This window comes from Lepisma saccharinum, chromosome 22 (genome assembly GCF_977018435.1).
Source record: "Lepisma saccharinum chromosome 22, izLepSacc3.1, whole genome shotgun sequence".
Taxonomy (NCBI): Eukaryota; Metazoa; Arthropoda; class Insecta; order Zygentoma; family Lepismatidae; genus Lepisma; species Lepisma saccharinum.
This window is the reverse complement of record NC_139250.1, coordinates 34,114,301-34,133,297: the sequence shown is the minus strand read 5'-3', so window position 1 is coordinate 34,133,297 and position 18,997 is coordinate 34,114,301. Positions and strand designations below refer to the sequence as shown.

Sequence of the window (18,997 nt, the reverse complement as noted above, 5' to 3'; positions counted from 1 at the left end):
CCATAACACCGCTAATGTTCCCGAACAACTTTCGCACGACAACCGACATATGGGAAATATGCCGTGACGTGTATGATGCACGTGTTGAAAGAATGTGTAAATAACATATACCATCAAAATCAATGTGCGTAAAATCATTAATTCAACAAAATAGATACTTAATTTGTGGACACCCTGGACTTATTAAAATATGCAGGTAAATTCCAGTACTTTTTGTCTACACAAATCCAATACTTTCAAAACCAAACAGCCACATTTATGTAATCAGAAATAAGGTTTTGGGGCTACTCAAGAGGGACGCAACAGCAACATCTTGCTTCGAAATATTTTTTTGGGGGAGAAGCGATATTACTTATATTACTCATATCACAGACCTCAAACCTTTTACGAATTTTACATATTTCTTTTAAAATTTGACATATGTCACATAAACTTCCCGCTATTTGAGTACACCTTAGGACATACTTTCTTTGCAATTCTTGAATACGGTTGATTTGAACCCACTCTGATCTTTTCTTCGGCGCTTAGCTTATTCCACACGTGTGCTGCAAAGCTCCATGATAGATCTTCCATTGTTTTGTTGCTTTTCTCTTCGTCAAAGTATAACCGCCATCTCCAATAAGGAATGGGGTAGAATGCATAAGGGGGAAAAACTGTAAAACCACCACACTCGTTTGGCAACATGTCCGGTATATACTTCTCGATGCACGTAGCTTTCAGAACTCGTGTGATCACTCCAGGACCATTGTGACTCCAAATGTGTCCTTGGAAATTGGTGCGAAGTTCTTCAATGCACGCTGCCAACATAGGATGTCCGTGATCGAAGTTTATTACTCCTGCTGCCACAGCGCCTGGATGTTCAGCTCCAGCATAGTTCCTGAACCCTTCCAGGGATTTCAACAGAAGGACGTCGAGGTCAAGGTACGTGCCACCCATTTTCCACAGTGTTAGGTACCTGAGGGCGTCGCTCGTGTGGGACACTTGCCATTTACTCCTGTTCAGAGCCCCACTGTTGTAGAGGTCCTCAAGAGGAGTTCCTTGGAAATAAACCTTCATGTCGATGTGCTTTATGTAGACATTGTCGTATAATAACAGCTGTTTCATCAGTGTATTGGTCTTATCAATGTAACTGGAAGTCATTAGTAGGTGAACAGTGGAGTTAGGATTCATATTGGCGGCAGATTCCACAGAGCAGGCTTGGCGAGAATTCAAAACACTTGCACCAGAAGTCTCGTGGAAGAATATGACTTCACTGTTCCTAGTTAAGTCTCTTTCACTAGGTTCATTCTCACAGTTGTAATCATCTCCGAACCAGATTACGACAATCCAAAACCCAGACGTCAGTAGGATTACAGTGGATCTCTTCTTCATTTCAAGAACCAAGCCAAACGAAGATCCTTTGCAAAATTAAATCAGCAAACTCAAACCCTTACTACAGCTTGACCTGCAAAAAGGGAGTTATAAATTAGCATATGCTCAATACCATATTTAGAATTTGTGCAGCATATCAAGCATATCAGCCATTCAACGGAAAATATGCCCAGATGTACCGACCGTAACAGTGTATTAAAAGTTTCTCTCTCTCTCTTCTTTTTTTTTTTTTACCATTATGCCATTTTGGTAAAAACACATTTCAAACTCCTGACAATAGGGGCAGAAGCCCGATTTTGGAACATGAAATGATGAGTTTTCATCAAATGATGAACCGGAAGTGACGTTACCGGAATCGGTCGTGACCAGATGCAACATCACCGGAAGTGGGCGTGGTCGGAAGTGAATTCACCGGAAGTGGGCGTGGTGGGAGCGACGTCACTCAGACAGCGTTGCCAACTCACCCCATGAAAATGTCACCATACATACTATCTTTCACGAGTTAAACTAACCTACAACTATTGCGTTGGCCACACTTATTCTATTATGTGTGATCTATTGTGATCTAAACTAACCTCACACACACAGCTCTGATTGGCCGACACAGGTCATGTTACTTCAGACAGTGTCGCCAACTCACCCCATGAAAATTTCCCCATACAATCTTCCAAGAGTTAAACTAACCTACAACTAGACAGTTGGCAACACTTATCCGATCATGCACAATCTATTACGAACTAAAGTACCCTAACCCACCCAACCACACACACACACACACACACACACACACACACACACACAGCGTAGCTGATTATGCCAATATACTTCATGTAAATTGCTGGCAACACTTCTGCGAGTTAAGGCAATGATTTGGCACCATTGCTCCACGCATACACATATAAAATAACCATGCCTATGAATTTGTTTGGGTTCAGAAAGCAAGCTATGGAGGCATCCATCCAGACTGCACCGTCGTCGCTGATCTCGGAGAACCTGTTACCTTCCCTTTATCTAAACTCAACGGCCTGTTGATCATTCACCTAAACAGGATGCTGACCGAATACGATGAAAGCATTGGCAAAACTTTCTATGTTTTCAACAACAATTTAAATCTTTACAAGTTTCCGATCTCAGGAAAACCACAATTCGGCATAAATCCCGAAAGTAAAGAGGAGATCAAAGTTTCTGTGGCCAAAAACATTTACCGTATCAGGCACGATAGGATGGACACTGCCACCACGTTCGATGTGTCTGCCGACGATCAGCGATGGTAACCACTAAAACACAGCCTTTGTTTTCCGCCAATATTATCACATAGACGCTTCCATCCTGCCGCTATTCCAGCATCTTTACTTCCCCCACTTTCCTGCACTTTTCATTCTGCGTAACATGCGACGGAAAGAAACAAGTTTTTTCCCAGTGCACTTTTATCTGCACAACATAGCAGAGTACTCACCATAAAATACAGTGCGTCCATTTCGATCTTCAGGCGAGAGATCGGGAGAAGCGTGGCGGGCGGCGCTGAAGGAAATGCCGACATTTGCAACCTGTAATGCCCGCTTATTTTTATGGACATATGCAGACATTTATACAAATATTGCAAAACAAGCACTAACCTGTGTTATAAGAGTTGCTCAAACTGATGTCCACCTACATTCACATATTCCTGGCATCATTTGATGAAATTTTGATACACACGCAAAAGTTCTTCTTCCTTAATTCTTCCAAGTTCTGCCTTATATTGTCTTTTAGTTCGTCGATGCTATGAGGGTTATTTCGGTACTCTATTTTTTAAAGTTCCCACACAAATAATAGTCACATATGGTAAGATCTGACGAACGTGAAGGACATAAACCTCTAGAAATTATTCTGTAATCAAACACCTCCCTTATAGCGTCCAAAGAATCAGCGGCGGTATGGGCTGTGGCCAAATCTTGTTGAAAATACCCATATTGTCTCTCATTATCGGATAACAACTGAAAAAACGGCGAGGGTATTTGTGTGCCAAGCAAATGATCTCTGAATTTATTGTGTCTTCAAAAAAATATAGGCCCTATTATTCTTTTTGCACTTACAGCACACCACACACCAATTTTTGCATCATGTAACTGAACTTTGTGTATTATTCGGGGATTTTCACTGCTCCAGTATATATTGTTCTGTGAACAAACATGACCACGCAAGTGAAACCATGCCTCATCCGAAAAAAAATATTAACTGTGGATCAACAATACCATCTACAATATTCTGCAAAACCCAATTATAGAAATTTACTCTACTTACGTTGTAAGGGGGTCGTAATTCTTGCACTATAGAAACTCTGTATGGTTTTAATTGTAATAGCTCAGTGGCTGTATGTGCTGATGATTTTTACACGCTCATCTCCTGTGAAACACGGCTTGGAGAAGACCGTTCTAATTTCATTGACCACCCACCATACTCACCAGACCTTGCGCCATCTGATTATTATCTCTTTCCTAGACTGAAAAAGTTCTGAAAAGACAGAAATTTAGAAGTGATAGCGAGGTTATTGCAGCTGCCGAACAGTTTTTTGCAAACCAGGAGAAATCTTTTTTTGTCGGAGGGGCTAGAGAAGTTGGAGCAACAAAGTGCCAAGTGTGTAGACCTTCGGGGAAAATACGTTGAATAGCCTGAAACTTTTGTGCCTGTAGCTAAAGACCTTCCGGGTCGGGCCGAGAACTTATCAGCCTCCCCTCGTAACGTGAACCTTGCGTCTGGCATTCCAATCGTCTCACTGACAACACACATACACACACTGCAATAACACAAATAAGTAACGGCAAGTAACCAAGAATAATACTTTTGCGCACAGTACGAAATTAACACTCTCTTGGTTTACATCTGCTCGCCACTATATTCACAGCTCTGTCTTCATCTAGTCGCGAAGGAACAGAAAACTCGAGCTCGGAGATTTTGGATTGCAAGGAAGCTCACGAACACCATTGACTTTTAACGGTTTCGTCTACGGCGTAATAATGATACAGTGTTGCATATTTGAAACCTCCAAACGATCCCCATCGACACAAAACTCTTTCAAGGATATAAACTTAAGCAGGACGTTACTGGTCAAAACTATGATTAAAATGTTTTATTATCTGTGGCTCTTAACATCGTCTCTAAAGCATATTTTTTTGTGTATATAAGGGCAGAACTTGGATGAATTACAGCTGATGAATTGTAACACAGGTTAGAGCTCGTCTTGCAATATTTATATAAATGTCTGCATATGTCCATAAAAATAAGCGGAGATTACAGGCCGCAAATGTCGGCATCTCCGTCAGCGCCGCTCGCCACGCTTCTCCCGATCTCTCGGCTGAAGATCGAAATGGACCCACGTGACACGCACCTTCTGCCTTTAGGGCTTTTAGTTTAGTCCGGTTACAACCCTTTTATCGGACTTCTCAAAGGCTTCTAAGGGTTAGTAGGACCAAACCCTTGCGAGGTCTGTGGTGTAGGATTTCATTTTATTTATCACCTATGTAGGTTTGAAATAAAAGATCATTGAGATCTTTTACTCGAAGATTTATTTAAACTTCTGATGTTATACAAACACTTTTTCAAACAGAAAATTCACCCGGTATAACTTGTAGGCCTAAACCTATTAGTTATACCGAAGTTTATAACCCTGGTCTTTTGATGATGCAGGAGAACACCTTATTCAGAGTTGGGTTTGTAGAATATCTGCCAAATGGAGTACAAGTACACCAGCCAATCCGAAGATTGAAGCAAGATATTCCCCAACGTCCCCTGAACCATCAGCCTTTCGGCAACCAGGAGAATGTCCCGTAGGCTTACAAAAGTCTAGCTCTTTTATATCATATTGTTGTTTACAATTTACCCTGGTTATTACATAGTTGTTTTATATTTCCATAGTTTCAACATTTTTTCTGATTTAAGTTAAACAATTCATTACCCATTGTAACATTAACAATAACACATTTTTAAAGAAAAGATTTTAACATAGATTAATACAGATTGAATAGTTCTGTGCTTGAAAAAGCATGTGTTGACAGGGGCGACACACACGGTATGATTACATTATAACACACATTAATTAAATTATATATATTGGATTTACAAAATTTGTTACATTAATCACCACCAACGGGCAATGACGTCAAACTCGATGCTCTTTCAACAGCCAAAGTACCTGGGTGGCCAGGTCCTGCATGATGCTGCACATTACTGGACTCGGCGAGATTTTAGAAACTATTGTTTGCTTGTTATTATTGTATTTTATCAACAATGCCCTCAATGTTGGAACAAAACTCATTGTTATGAAGGTTCGAATTACTCAGGATGGAAATTATCTTGGACCGCTCATCCACCAGGAAGTTACGCACGTCGCACAAAGGCTCTGATGTTAGGACAAAATCCTCCAAACAAATAGTTGAAAGCGAACAGCGTTGGTATCTTCGTCGGCTTAAGACATTTGGCAGAAGGTGGCGCGTAGAGGGGAGTCGCCATGGCTTTTCTCTTGGTCGAGGTGGACGGTTGCGATACCGGCGCGCCGAAAGCTTTGCAAGTTTTTTGATGCCTTTTCAGGTTGCCAACAGTGATGTTTTTCCCACATCCAGTACATGGTTTGGTGGCCGACACACGTTTACCTGGCACACAAGTACGAAAATGTCTCGCGTAATTAGCGCTCGAAATTTCTCGCACATAGGGCAAATGTTTGTAAGAGACATAGTGGATAGGTTTTGGGGGTGTTTTATTTATATATCTGATATTGTGTTGGTAGAGTGTTCAAAAAATATCTATGTGTTTTTTTGTTTTTTCTTAGAAAGGGTGTTTGCTTGTGGAGAGCTTGTGAGAGGTGATATTTATATGGCCAGTATTTTTTTGCGAGTGGATTGCACAACGTTGTGTATGAGTGTGATGGGAGATTCCAAATTTCCAATATTTAATTGATATGTTCTGAAAATAAGAAAAATAATAATAAGAAAATAAAAAAAATCCAATATTTTAGATATTTCAATACAAAAAAATAATATTAGTATCAAATATTTATCCCTCGCGTTTATTGTCATAGTCTAAATTTGGTATGGATAGGTTGATGAAATATTTCTGTATTTCTATTTGTTCAAAAATATTATTTTTACTCGCATTGCTCTGGATTTGTTCGTGTAATATAACTAAATTGCAATAAATGTGTAAAAATATATATATATTTACTAAGACAATTTGTCTATCGATGATTTTTTATTCTGAACAAAAACTTATTTTTTTTATAACTTTGTACTAGCTGCTTGCTGATGTGCATATTTTTATTACATAATTGTTCTAACTTGTTGTCTTCTAATATTTTATATTTTTACAATAACATTTTGGTATTGACAAGATACCCCTGTTCTTTTTTTTCAAACATTCCTAAAAAAACACTGTTTTTTTTAGCCTTCGCCAACTAATAAACATGCAGCAAAGATGCACAAGTGAGATATCAGCATGTTCAGAAAAGCCCCATCAGTAAGATAAAATATTTTGAATAGTCCTTAGGTGAAGTACAATACAGCATACATACAAAAATGCTTGTGTTCGGAATAGCCCCCAAATAAGTGTAATTCTGAACAGAGGTTTGAGAATTTTTTCTGGACCAACAAACAACAGATGAGTCTAACAACTTATGGTACGTCGAAGGTGGCATCATGAGATACAGAACTATTTTCTTATACTTTACACTGCTATCAGGTACTATTATAATTCAACAATATTTACTGCAATACATTCAGAATAGCCCCATTTTACGATATTAATATTGTTTAAACATGCTGAAAAAATATCGAAACTATTGGGTGCAAATAAATATATATGATACATACAGAACCCCCACAATTCCTCAAACATCTTATTTTTGGGTAATTATTATCGAATATTAACAAATAATACAAAAATTGGTCTTATACAATCCATAGTTTCAGAGTTTTTATAAAAATGCCTTATTTTCCAGTCATAGCATTAATTTTGATCAACAAAACCTGTCTGCTTTTGTAGTACTTGTTGAGCCCCAACAAATATTACAAAAACCAACTCTCTACAAGTCATAGTTTCCAAACTACGAAGAATCTTGGAAACAGCATCGTGAAATTTCGATTGGCTATACCTCGGAAATAAGGGATGCCACCCCTATTCGATAGTTTTGTTGGAAAGCTGTTCTCACCCTTTTTTCTATTGCTCTTGAAATTTTTGATCCAGGTTCGCAACTAATATGGTAAAGTCGATTCATCAAAGAAAATAATTTTTGCCCGTTATTCCAAAACTATGGGAGACAGACGAGACGTTTAGAGCCCGAAGAGTAGCTTTCATCGAATCCTATCCAATGCACCCACAATCACCACCCTAGTTCAATTAGGAACCGAGGAAACTCATTTCTTGGAAAATGTCTTTAAGAAAATTTTCTTACTCTTTAAGAAAATTTCGACCGAAAGTGACATCCTGGCAGACCGGAAGTCGACTTTCTTAAGATTTAGAAAAATATCTTAAGATGTTTTCCAAGACATTGAGTTTCTTGGTCCCTATGGCACATGGGGCCCCCAGCTTTGGGCTACATGCATGATAAGATCTCCCCATATTTATTCACCCACCTGAGAACTCTCCCCCCCAAAAAAAATCGAAAAGAAAAATTCACCCCTGTGCACATGTGCCATATGCAAATTAAAGATGGGGATCCCCAACTCACAGCTCAAACCTATATAGCCAGCAGCGTGTAGTGCTCATCACATCACATTTGTATTTACCCAATTTAGTGTTATATACAATGGTTGGATTATAATCAAAAAGTCCTAGGTTTGATACCCAGAAGAGACACAATAATTTAGTTCTTTTTTTTAAAAAAACCCTATAAATCCAATCCCATTTAACTTCTCTCTCTATCTCTTACTCTATCGTCTGTTCATATCTGGCACAGTCATCGCAAGTCGGCAATTTTGTTCGCCTTACGTAGGATTTTATATGGAATAATAGTTATTAAATAGAATTTTGCTATTTTGTTGATCATTTTATTTTTTCTCTAAATATTATGCACAGAGAAGCTAAACAGGACTGGGTCTACAGTTTAAAATAAGATCCAAACCACTATGTGCCTCCACTAGGTATCGAACACATAACCCTTTGATTGCAAAACACCTAGAAAACTCAAAAAAATAATTGTTTCTCCCTCCTGTGATCAACACCCTCCAACTCCATCCCTCCATCTAACAATTTATTTTCAAATAGGATTTTTATCAAACCTGTATCCATTGCATAGTAGGATAGAAAAAATAGGTCTAATAGTGTGTCCCGCACACACACACACACTAGCTAACATAACGGCACACAGAAAAAGGAAAAAAGACTACAACCAACCCAGAGAGAGGCATGGAAAAACACACTCAAAAACTTTCAAAACCCTCTCTCTTTTTTCGTGTTCTGTATGCACCCTTCTTTCACAAGCCAACAGAGGCTGTTAGGCTTTTCATTAAGGTTTAACCCCTAATCCACAATACTCTGTGGCTGCTCTAGGAGCAAGTCATGTGAACTAACCACAAGCCGCGAGACAAGAGGAAACTTTTCCACATCTTCCGCACTTTCCAAAATTCACAGACTAGTGTAATGCTGATGCACGATTCAGCTATTCGAATTTTCACCGATGTTCACCGATGCTTTCACCTGATTAAACTGTGGAGGCTGATGCGAAATGGTGAAATCAAAATGGTGTTGTCTGGACTAAAACATGAATTTTTGAACAACAGAAGAGTTACGTCAGATTTATGTGTTTCGAATATGCTGCATTCTCTTCTCCCTTCAGTTGACACAACCGGAAACTGTATTTCCGTCCCCCCAAGGTCTGGGTATTGAACATTTTGTTATGCAACAGAGTCAAATCTTCGAGATGCGATGGAAAATAATTGTATTGCTATAGAGAGACAGTTTAGATTTTTTTTCCATACACTAATTTTGATGACAAAAATCAGAGGAAAAAACAGATGTGTTAGCACCCAGGAGAACCGTCAACATATATTATTTATATATTTATTATTATTTCCTAGTTTTGTATCCCTATGTCTTTCCTTTTTTTCCCTTCACTCACTAACAGGGTAAAAAAAAATAGCACAGTCGATTTCGTTACCAACACAAATCGCTACTTTTTACAGAAAATCTTACCGCTAGTATGTGAAAATAATTTTTGTATCCTAATTAGTAACAAAATGCTAACATTTTGAACGCATAACATCAGAATTTGTTAGAATTTGTGTGGTGCATAGGTGTTGATTTAATTCATAGAGGTAAGTTGCCAACAGCTGGTTGTGTTTTGCTAGCTTATCTAATAGGTTAAAGCTGCTATACCCTATAAGGCATAATATGTGTGTGTGTGTGTGTGTGTGTGTGTAAAATAGCACCGTAATCTAGTGGTTAGAGCGCAGACTTACATACTTGTGATCTCGGGTTCAGTCCTGGGCAATTGCTGATAGATGGCATTGGTGCAACTCAGTGTTACTAAATCACTAGTTGTATGTAATTTAGGTTAACTTGTGTAAGATCATATGGGGAATTTTTTATAGGGGGAGGCATGGTTATTTTAATGTATTTGCGTGGAGCAAGGGTGCCTTAACTCGTAAAAGTGTTGCCAGCAATTTACATGATGTAAGTTGGCATACTCTGCTAAGCTGTGTGTGTGTGTGTGTGTGTGTGTGTTCAGTTGCTATGGCAATGTGTCAACTATTTAAGGCTATATCTTAACTACAGCTAACTTACTCTATAAGGTTATGTGTGGGTAGGTGGATGAGGTTAGTTTAGTTCGTAATAGATTGTAAATGATCGAAAAAGTGTTGCCAACATACAATCACACATAATCGAATAAGTGTAGCCAACTCACTAGTTGTAGGTTAATTTAACTCGTGAAAGATACTATGGTGAAATGTTCATGGGATGAGTTGGCAACACTGTCTGAGTGAAGTCACTTCCGACCACGCCTACTTTCGGTGACGTTACTTCTGACCACGTTACTTCCGGCCACGCTCAATTCCGGTAGCTTCACTTCCTGTTCATCATTTAATGAAAATTCATCATTTGATGTTGCAGAATCGGGATTCTGCTCCTACTCCTGACCGTTAGTCAGTGGCGAATCCTGGATTTTCATTAAGGACATGCTATACACAAATACAAATACAGTACAGCTCTATTTCAATGGATAATATTCAAAGCTCATTTAATCTTTCGGGATTAAGTTGCTGTAATATAATTATTAAAATATTAATGCTGAAAAAGATCGTTACCCTGATGCAGTTGAAGCTGGTATTGACAAAATGAGTGTAGCCAACTTGTAAGTTTCACTCATAATGTTATGAATATTGTTTGTGTTCATATATGGTACTAGTTCATGTACAGTGGGATCCATGAGTATTACCGTGCAAATTGTCCATCACCATGTTCGTGCACTTTATTTCACCCAATAAGAGCTTCAAGAATGAAGAGAAAACTCACAACAAGCTGTTGACAAATTCCCCACCAGCATACATAAAAATCCATCGTTTAAAAACACACAGGATGTAAGAGAAAAATTAATGTAAATAGTCATGGACAATTTGTACGGTAATACTCATAGATCCCACTGTACAGGTATATTTTCAAACTAGGAGGAAGAATAGAGAGCAATCAACTCATTCTTTAGCTTTACAAAGTCAAATAATAATAATAATAATAATAATAATAATAATAATAATAATAATCCTGTATCACACCCTCTGTTTAATTTTCCGTCATTTTTTAAAAATATTTCGGGACTATACTGCACTAAGACATGTGGAACTTTGAAAGAGGCCCAGAAATAAGAATAAACCAAACTTTAAACTAAATGTGCATTGCACTGTACCTCTAAGGAAAAAAATCAATCATTGCCACATCTTTGTTCAACGAAACAACAAGCATTCTCTTCTCTGTAGCTGTCACCTCATCGCATGCAACCAGTGGAGAGGGGAGGGAAGAAGCACGCGAGCAGCGCTTGCCCACGTTAAAATCTTCCTTAGCTGATGCGGTCCATCCGACAGCTTGCTCTGCGACGACATTAATGAGTATTTCTACATTATATTTTTTTCATATAGGAGAAGCATTTATTTTACACGAGAGCGCTCAACTAAGCTTATATTACATTTCTTGGATCTGAATTGAAAGAAAGTCATAATGCTATTCCCACAATTGACGCATGCGCCGCATGCATCGCATGCGCCCAGAATACGCCTCTGCCGTTAGTACTACATGATATGCTTGATTACTTCTATCATGCTATATATATGAAAAGATAATTGTTTTTTACTCATTGTTACGGTCGTGACATTTAGGCTCACTTTCTGTGGAATGAACCATATACCTGAAAGGATACCTGAGGCTGTGTCCGAAAGGTACGAAGTACAGACTTGAAGTATGATATTCACGGAAGTGACGTCACGTAGTGTGGTTTGAAAGCGTCAAGTACACAAGGAATCGAGACCATAGCTCGGAAAACGGATCGTTGCAGTCTTGGTCACATGATTTCCGCACTCCTTGTTCATTTGTATGAAATCAAGGAGGTAGAAAATCCAACAACAGAGGATTAGACCAGCAAGTTGTTGGTTGATGTTCTTCTAACGTGTCGAGATGTCTGTATAAGAACATTTGAAAATGTTATGTGATTTCTATGGTGAAAAACAAGTGTTTAAAACGCGGAAAAAACAACAAGTCCTCAGTTTTATCTAGTGCTTCTATTTGGCGCTGCAGTTGAAGTTCAATTCGAAAGACTTTCACTACCAGTCCACGACTTTAAGACCGCACTCCAAGACCGTATTCGGAGGATGCTTGCTTCAAGTACAGTCTCGCATCTTTCGGACACGGCCTCAATCACCTTGGTGGTAAACGTTCATGGTGTGTATCGTGGCAAGTGACATCCAGAATTTCGGAACAATATTTTCAGTAGAGAAGAATGTTAACTAGCTTTGAAAGTTTCCTAGACGTAGAGTGATATTGTCACAGCCACTCAAATAGTTTCTATACCGGACCATATCAATGCAATCTTAACTTTTTATTTCAAAAGTGGATCACGTTCATCACAGTATTAGATTTTCATCTTCGTTTGGCTTTCGCACAAGTGTCTTACCATTAGGTTTCACAATGTGGGCCCTGGGTCCTCCTGTGAGTCTCATGACCCGCCATTCGAAGTTTTCTTTATTCACTTATTGAAATACTATGAGGAGTTGAATATAAATTACGCAGTTCAGATTTTTGAACTTTTGTCCAGTCACACCTGTCTTATTCTCTTTTCAGTAGTCTTTAAAGGATTTTGTTTTCAAAAAGTCTTGTGCCTCTCATTTAGTGCCCATATGATAGGAAACTAAAATTACTGTTTGGCATATTCAATCTTTTGAATTTGATTTTGATTCTATGTTTCAAATCCACTTTATCCACAGTAAGACTAATCAGGAGAGGACCTACAATTTAATGTGGGAACCGAACCACTATGTGCCGTCACCCACAAGGTGACGACGAGATCCCATCGTTTGATTTCTTTGGTGTTAGACTAGATATTCAATCAATATAAGATGCCTTTCCGGAATTTATTACTTATTTTAATTTCTTGTTTCATTAATTAATGTCACAGCTAAGAAACTCAATTTTCGTGAGAAATGAAAATACTCAGTACTTACGTTTAATTTAAAGTAATTTAGATGCAATATCACGTCTTTAAAATGATGTTGAACCTTTAGTCAGAATGGTGGTCGTTTCCACTTGTTCCTTTGCTAGTGCAGAAGAGGATATGTTTTCGTCTTTCCAGCAGAGAAGAATGACTTTTTTTTCTAGTGAGATAGCTGAGTCATGCAAGTATTGTTAAACACTCACAAAAAGAGCAGAAGACGAAGGTATGTAATCTAATGTGTAGGTGGATGTGACGTCTTGTGACAGCTGGTGTGAAGTTGTAAATGAATGCACTATGGAGAAAATGCCAGGAGCAGAAGATTCATCAATAGTACTGGCACATTTTTCAAGGTGGATGACCGGACGAAGCTCGGTATTAAGAAAGTCATGCATATAATATGGAAAATGTTGACACAATATATGTATACAGTATAAGTGAGTTGGTAGTTCATATTTAAAGTAATGTGAAATACTAACTTGAAATTTGATGAAGAAAACATCGATACCTCAGCAATTTACACCACTAAATTAATTCAGACGTTGCACACGCTACAGGAAACTCCTATACGATTGGTAGGAGTGTGCTGGACAGAATCGTCTTGGTCGGGAAGGATTTTTTTTTAATAACTCACTGCGCAGAATAGACATCGAAATATGTTATGAAAACTCAATATGCTGACGAAGGCAGAAACTTATTTTATTTTAAAACATAAACTAAACGTAATGTTTCAACCTTCTAGAAAGGTCTTCTTCAGACTCTGTACCAAGTACAAATGAAACAAGGTACAAAACAGGAAGATATATATACACAGAAATCACTCCCCTCCAGACACAAGATTATTAGAAAGTTGTTTCTGGAACATTCTAGCAGGTGGCTTTCCCTTGACAACTGTACTTTCACCTGACAGACGGTTTATCTAAACATTTCCTTTCATCTGGAAGGTGGTTGTACTCTTTATCACACAGTTCGATACCCGGTGGAGGCACAAGTGGTTCGGATCCCACTTTAAACTGTAGGTCCAGTCCCGATTAGCCTTACTGTGCATAAAGTGGATTTAAAACAGCAAACCAATCTTTATCACACTCTCTTTTTCCTATCTTTCTTCACTCCTCTTCCTTCTTCTCTTTTTTTTCTATCTTGTCCTTTCCACTATTTCTTCCATTCTTTGTTTATCTTGAGTCCCCCATTCAAGTTCATTGTGTCATCTTCTCCTTTCTTCTCTATTTTGTTGGCCTCCTTCCATTTTCTCACTTGTACTCTCTTCTCCCTTCTTATCTGCTTAGCCTCATCCCACTCTATGTCATGTCCTGTTTCTCTCGTGTGTTTAAATATCGCATTTCTCTCTCTCTTAAGTCGTATTCATCCCTATGTTGTTTCACCCTGTCTTTCAGCCTCTTTTTCATTTCTCCTATGTACACACTCTGACATTCTTTATACTTCACTTCCTTCCTCTTCTCTGTTTTCCTTTTTCTTGTTTGCATTCTTCGCTGTTTTTAAGATGCTTCGCCCTCCTTTCCTGTAAGTTTTAATGCTCGCTTTCCTAGGCACTTTGCATATCTCATTCATGGTCTTCCCCATACTCCTTATTCCAAACCACCTCTCCTTTTCTTTCTCTTCCTCTTCTCCCCTGCCACTTTTTTCCTTTTTCTGTTTATGTCCAGACTATCATCCTTCTCGTAGCCATTCTTTTCCAGCTGTTTCTATAGGCTATTTATTTTGCCTTTTTTTTAACATTCTTTCGTGCATATTTTCTTGATTCTGTCCTCCATATTCTTTATAAAATTTATTTTTGTCACCTCACTTACATCACTTCTTTTGTGGCAGAATACACATGCTGCACACTTCTTCTGATGCCAAGCGGTTTTAATTTCTTGTCCTCTCTTCCTTTTCATCAATATATCTATGAGACGTTCATTAGATTATATTTCAAGAGTAGTATAATTGATGCTATAATGAGCGCACTTATAGCGTAGAAAAGAGGAGGTCATTTGATTAAACAGCCCGATTTGCCCACACTTAAAATTATGCCAAGATGCCCTTATTCCCCATTTCTTCAAGTGTGATATGCTCTTAATCCCAAGAATCTTGAATCCTAGTGTAGAAAAGAAGAGTTCATATGCCCCGATTTGCCCACACTTAAAATTATGTCAAGTACCCATATGATTTTATTGTTTATAGTGTGTTATTCTGTCAAAATCCCAAGAATCTTGAATTCTAGTGTAGAAATGAAGAACTCCCCTCAGACAGATTTGCCCATGTGTGTAAAAGCTACATCTCTCAGTTTGTTGTCCATAAACTTGTCAAAAATATGCCCCCTCTTGATTTTGTTTTGGCTACACTTAAAAACTAAGGCAAAATGCTTATATTCTCATCCTCTACAACTTACAGATCAATACAATAGGACAAGGGCAGGCAAGCAAATTTGTTTCATGTTTTTTCTAATCTTTGATCAGTTTCATGTCCCGGCCAGCAATAAATTATGCACGCCTGGGAGATTTTATATGCTTGCATGCATGAGATAAAATCTACACTGTGCCCTTTCAGGGAAAATTGCCATTCCATCATGCTATTAACTCCAATTTACTGGAAGAGCATAAAACTTCACTCTTGCATGTTATCATATAAGCCTGAATTCGATTCAGGTTTTGCCTTGTTCTGATAATATATACCCGAGTGAGACTTACAGAATATTCATTGCACAGTTCAAAGTCCAACTTTGAATTGTATTTAGCTGATATAGAGCTCATAACTCCTGGGTTCTGATATTCAATGTGTATTGCATGTGGACATAGTCCCATGGCTTATTGCCTTGTAAACAAGAGCTCTGGGTTTGAGGCCTGATAAAATGTGAGTCCTCCCCTGATGGCAAAGTGTTAATATTGTTGCCTTGTAAACAAAAGCTCTGGGTTTGAGTCCTGGTAAAATGTGAGGTCTCCTCTGATGGCAAAGTGTTAATATTGTTGCCTTGTAAACAAGAGCTCTGGGTTTGAGTCCTGGTAAAATGTGAGGTCTCCTCTGATGGCAAATTGTTAATATTGTTGCCTTGTAAACAAGAGCTCTGGGTTTGAGGCCTGATAAAATATGTAAGATTGAAATACATGTGGCAAAATAATATCTCCACACGTGAGATTTTGAGAATATTCACTGCTAGCTGATATACAGCTGAGGTTTGAAACCTGGTAAAGTGTGTTGTACAACAGCATAAAAGAGCAAAATTATTTTATATTGAGGATCACCAGAGCCTAGTTATTGCTGTTGTTTGGGTATAAAAGCACCAGCTCAGCCACTAACTGCTGTTATAATTGTTTTGGCATATTGTCCATAGTTCTGTTTTTTTGGACCAAGAAATTTTATATAAACAAACAACAAAAATGCCAAATCAAAAATATTGCAATCAATGCAAAAAAAATATATCTAGTTCTAATTGGTCTAGACACCGGCATATTTGTGACCCTAAGAAATGCAGAAAGGCTACAAAAATGTGTCCAAGATGCCATAAAATATTAAGCAAAGCATATTACAAATGGCATAAGTGTATTTGTTATGAACAGTCATCAACATTGCCCCCACAACCATCTACATCTGGTTTGAAGAGGAAGCATGAAGCACCTGTTAATGCTAGAGCAGCAAAGCAGCCACGCTATGCACCACCTATCCATAGCAGTTTTAATGGCCAATTAAGGGATTACCGGTTTGTATCAGAGCCAAGATGTGACATTAAGAATTTTTTGAACAGTATAAATCCTGATGTGCAGGCAATTCTAAATGCACAAAATGGCTCTTATAAGCTGTCCCTCAAATTGTTTACACAATATAAGAAGCCAAATGGCACAAAATTTACACAGCCCCACATAACAGGAACTGTACCTATATACTCAAATGCAAATTCAGACAAAATAATAAGCAGTTTGATAGATCAATTGAATATTAAACACTCTGAATTTGCTGGAAAAGAGTCTGGATGGAGCCTATGGGGATCTCCACACAAGCTCTATGCTAATATTTCTGAATTCAGCCCATTACAAGGATCTACATATTTGCCATTACCTGCCAATATTAAAAACAAACAAGCCTTGGTTAATATAAAAATAATGATGAGAAATGCTTTTTGTGGTGTATTTTAGCTGCTTTGTATCCAATTTCTAAGGATCCTCAGCGAATAACTTTTTATAAACAACATGAAAATGATTTTGATGAGGCAATGGAGGGTTTAGAATATCCATGTATGTTCAGAATATTGATAAATTCGAAAAAAAAGGCCAGGGATATTAATGGTAAACAATTATCTATTAATGTATTTATTTGTTCTACTGGCCGTGGCAATTGCTTGATAGCACCTCTCAGAATCAGTACATTTGATGATGATTCTGCTGTTCCGATTGATCTGTTCTTAATTGAAGGGGATGATACACACCATTATACTCTGATACAAAATCTTGAAGCTTTAGTCAGAACACAACTAGACAAATTTAATAGAACATTTAAGTTGTGCCGAAGATGTTTAACTGTATTTGATGGTCAAAAAATGGTAAATGGGGTTCGTGAAAAAAATGCAGAAATTGCTAAAAACAAGTTAATTGAGCATCTGAAATACTGTGGCAACCATAAACCTGTTCATATGGTGATGCCTAATCCAAGTGAAAATACCAAATTCAAAAAATTTGAAGCCTTGTTGGAACACCCAGCATATATAGTCTGTGATTTTGAATCAAATCTCAAACCTCTTGCATTCTGTAGCCCAGATCCTGATGAATCTTCAAGTACATCATACCAGTTACATGAACCTTCTAGTTTTTATTATGTTCTTGTACAGGATGGTGTTGTTAGTAAAGAAAATTTATACATGGGAGCAGATGCCATCATAAAATTTGCAGATAGAATAGAAAATGAGTGCCATAACATAGCATCTAATGTCTTATTAAAATCAAAACCTATGTTGCCTTTAACAGAGAAACAGATTGAAGATTTCAACAATGCAGAAAAATGCCCGGTATGTGATTCTGAATTTTCAGATACAAATATCATGGTGCATCACTATTCTCATACAGATGGTAAATTCTTAATGGCCCTGTGTAATAGCTGTAATATTAAGATCCAGAGACCAAAATTTGTCCCTATATTTTGCCATGGTGCATCCAATTATGATTTTCATCATTTGATCAGGTACGAGGGGTTTGACAAGCAGAATTTAAATATTTTAGCTGAAAATAATGAGAAATATATTGCCATTAGCAAAATAATTAAAGTTAATGGTGTTCCTATTCACTTAAAATTTCTTGATTCATACAGAATTCTGTCTGCTAGCCTGGCTACACTGGCCACTCAATTATCTGATGATCAATTCAAAATCACATGTGCTTTGTTTCCAAATCAGGACCTGAAATTAATTAGGCGAAAGGGTGTATATCCATATGATTATGTTACAGATTTTTCTAAATTTGATGAGTGTTCTCTGCCACCACAACAAGAGTTTTACAGCAAAATCAGAGCATCTGGAATCACTGATGATGATTATCACCATGCCCGGTTGATGTGGAACAATTTAAAATGCCAGACATTTGGTGATTATCACAAGGCATATTTAAAACTTGATGTGACCCTCTTAGCTGATATACTTCAGGCATTTAGAAAATCTTCCATGCAAAATTATAAACTGGATCCAATGTATTTTTACAGTGCTCCGGGCCTAGCATGGTCTGCAATGTTTTTAAACACTAAAATGCAATTGGATCTGATCCAGGATCAAGATATGTATCTGTTTATGGAACAATGTATAAGAGGAGGCATGGTGCAATGTTCTCAGAGATATGCCAGAGCAAATAACAAGTATATTCCTGATTATGATCCAGCACTGCCATCAAATTATATACTGTATGTAGATGCCAATAGCCTCTATGGTTATGCTATGATGAAAAAACTGCCATATGCAGGGCTTGAGTGGGTTGAAGATTTCAACATTGAAGA

General features: G+C 37.8%; 1 pseudogene; it reads right to left on the bottom strand.

The window, feature by feature from the left end:
• Positions 1-423: 423 nt before the first annotated feature.
• On the bottom strand, positions 424-1,371 carry LOC146004816 (alpha1,4-N-acetylgalactosaminyltransferase 1 pseudogene; annotated as a pseudogene).
• Positions 1,372-18,997: the final 17,626 nt, after the last annotated feature.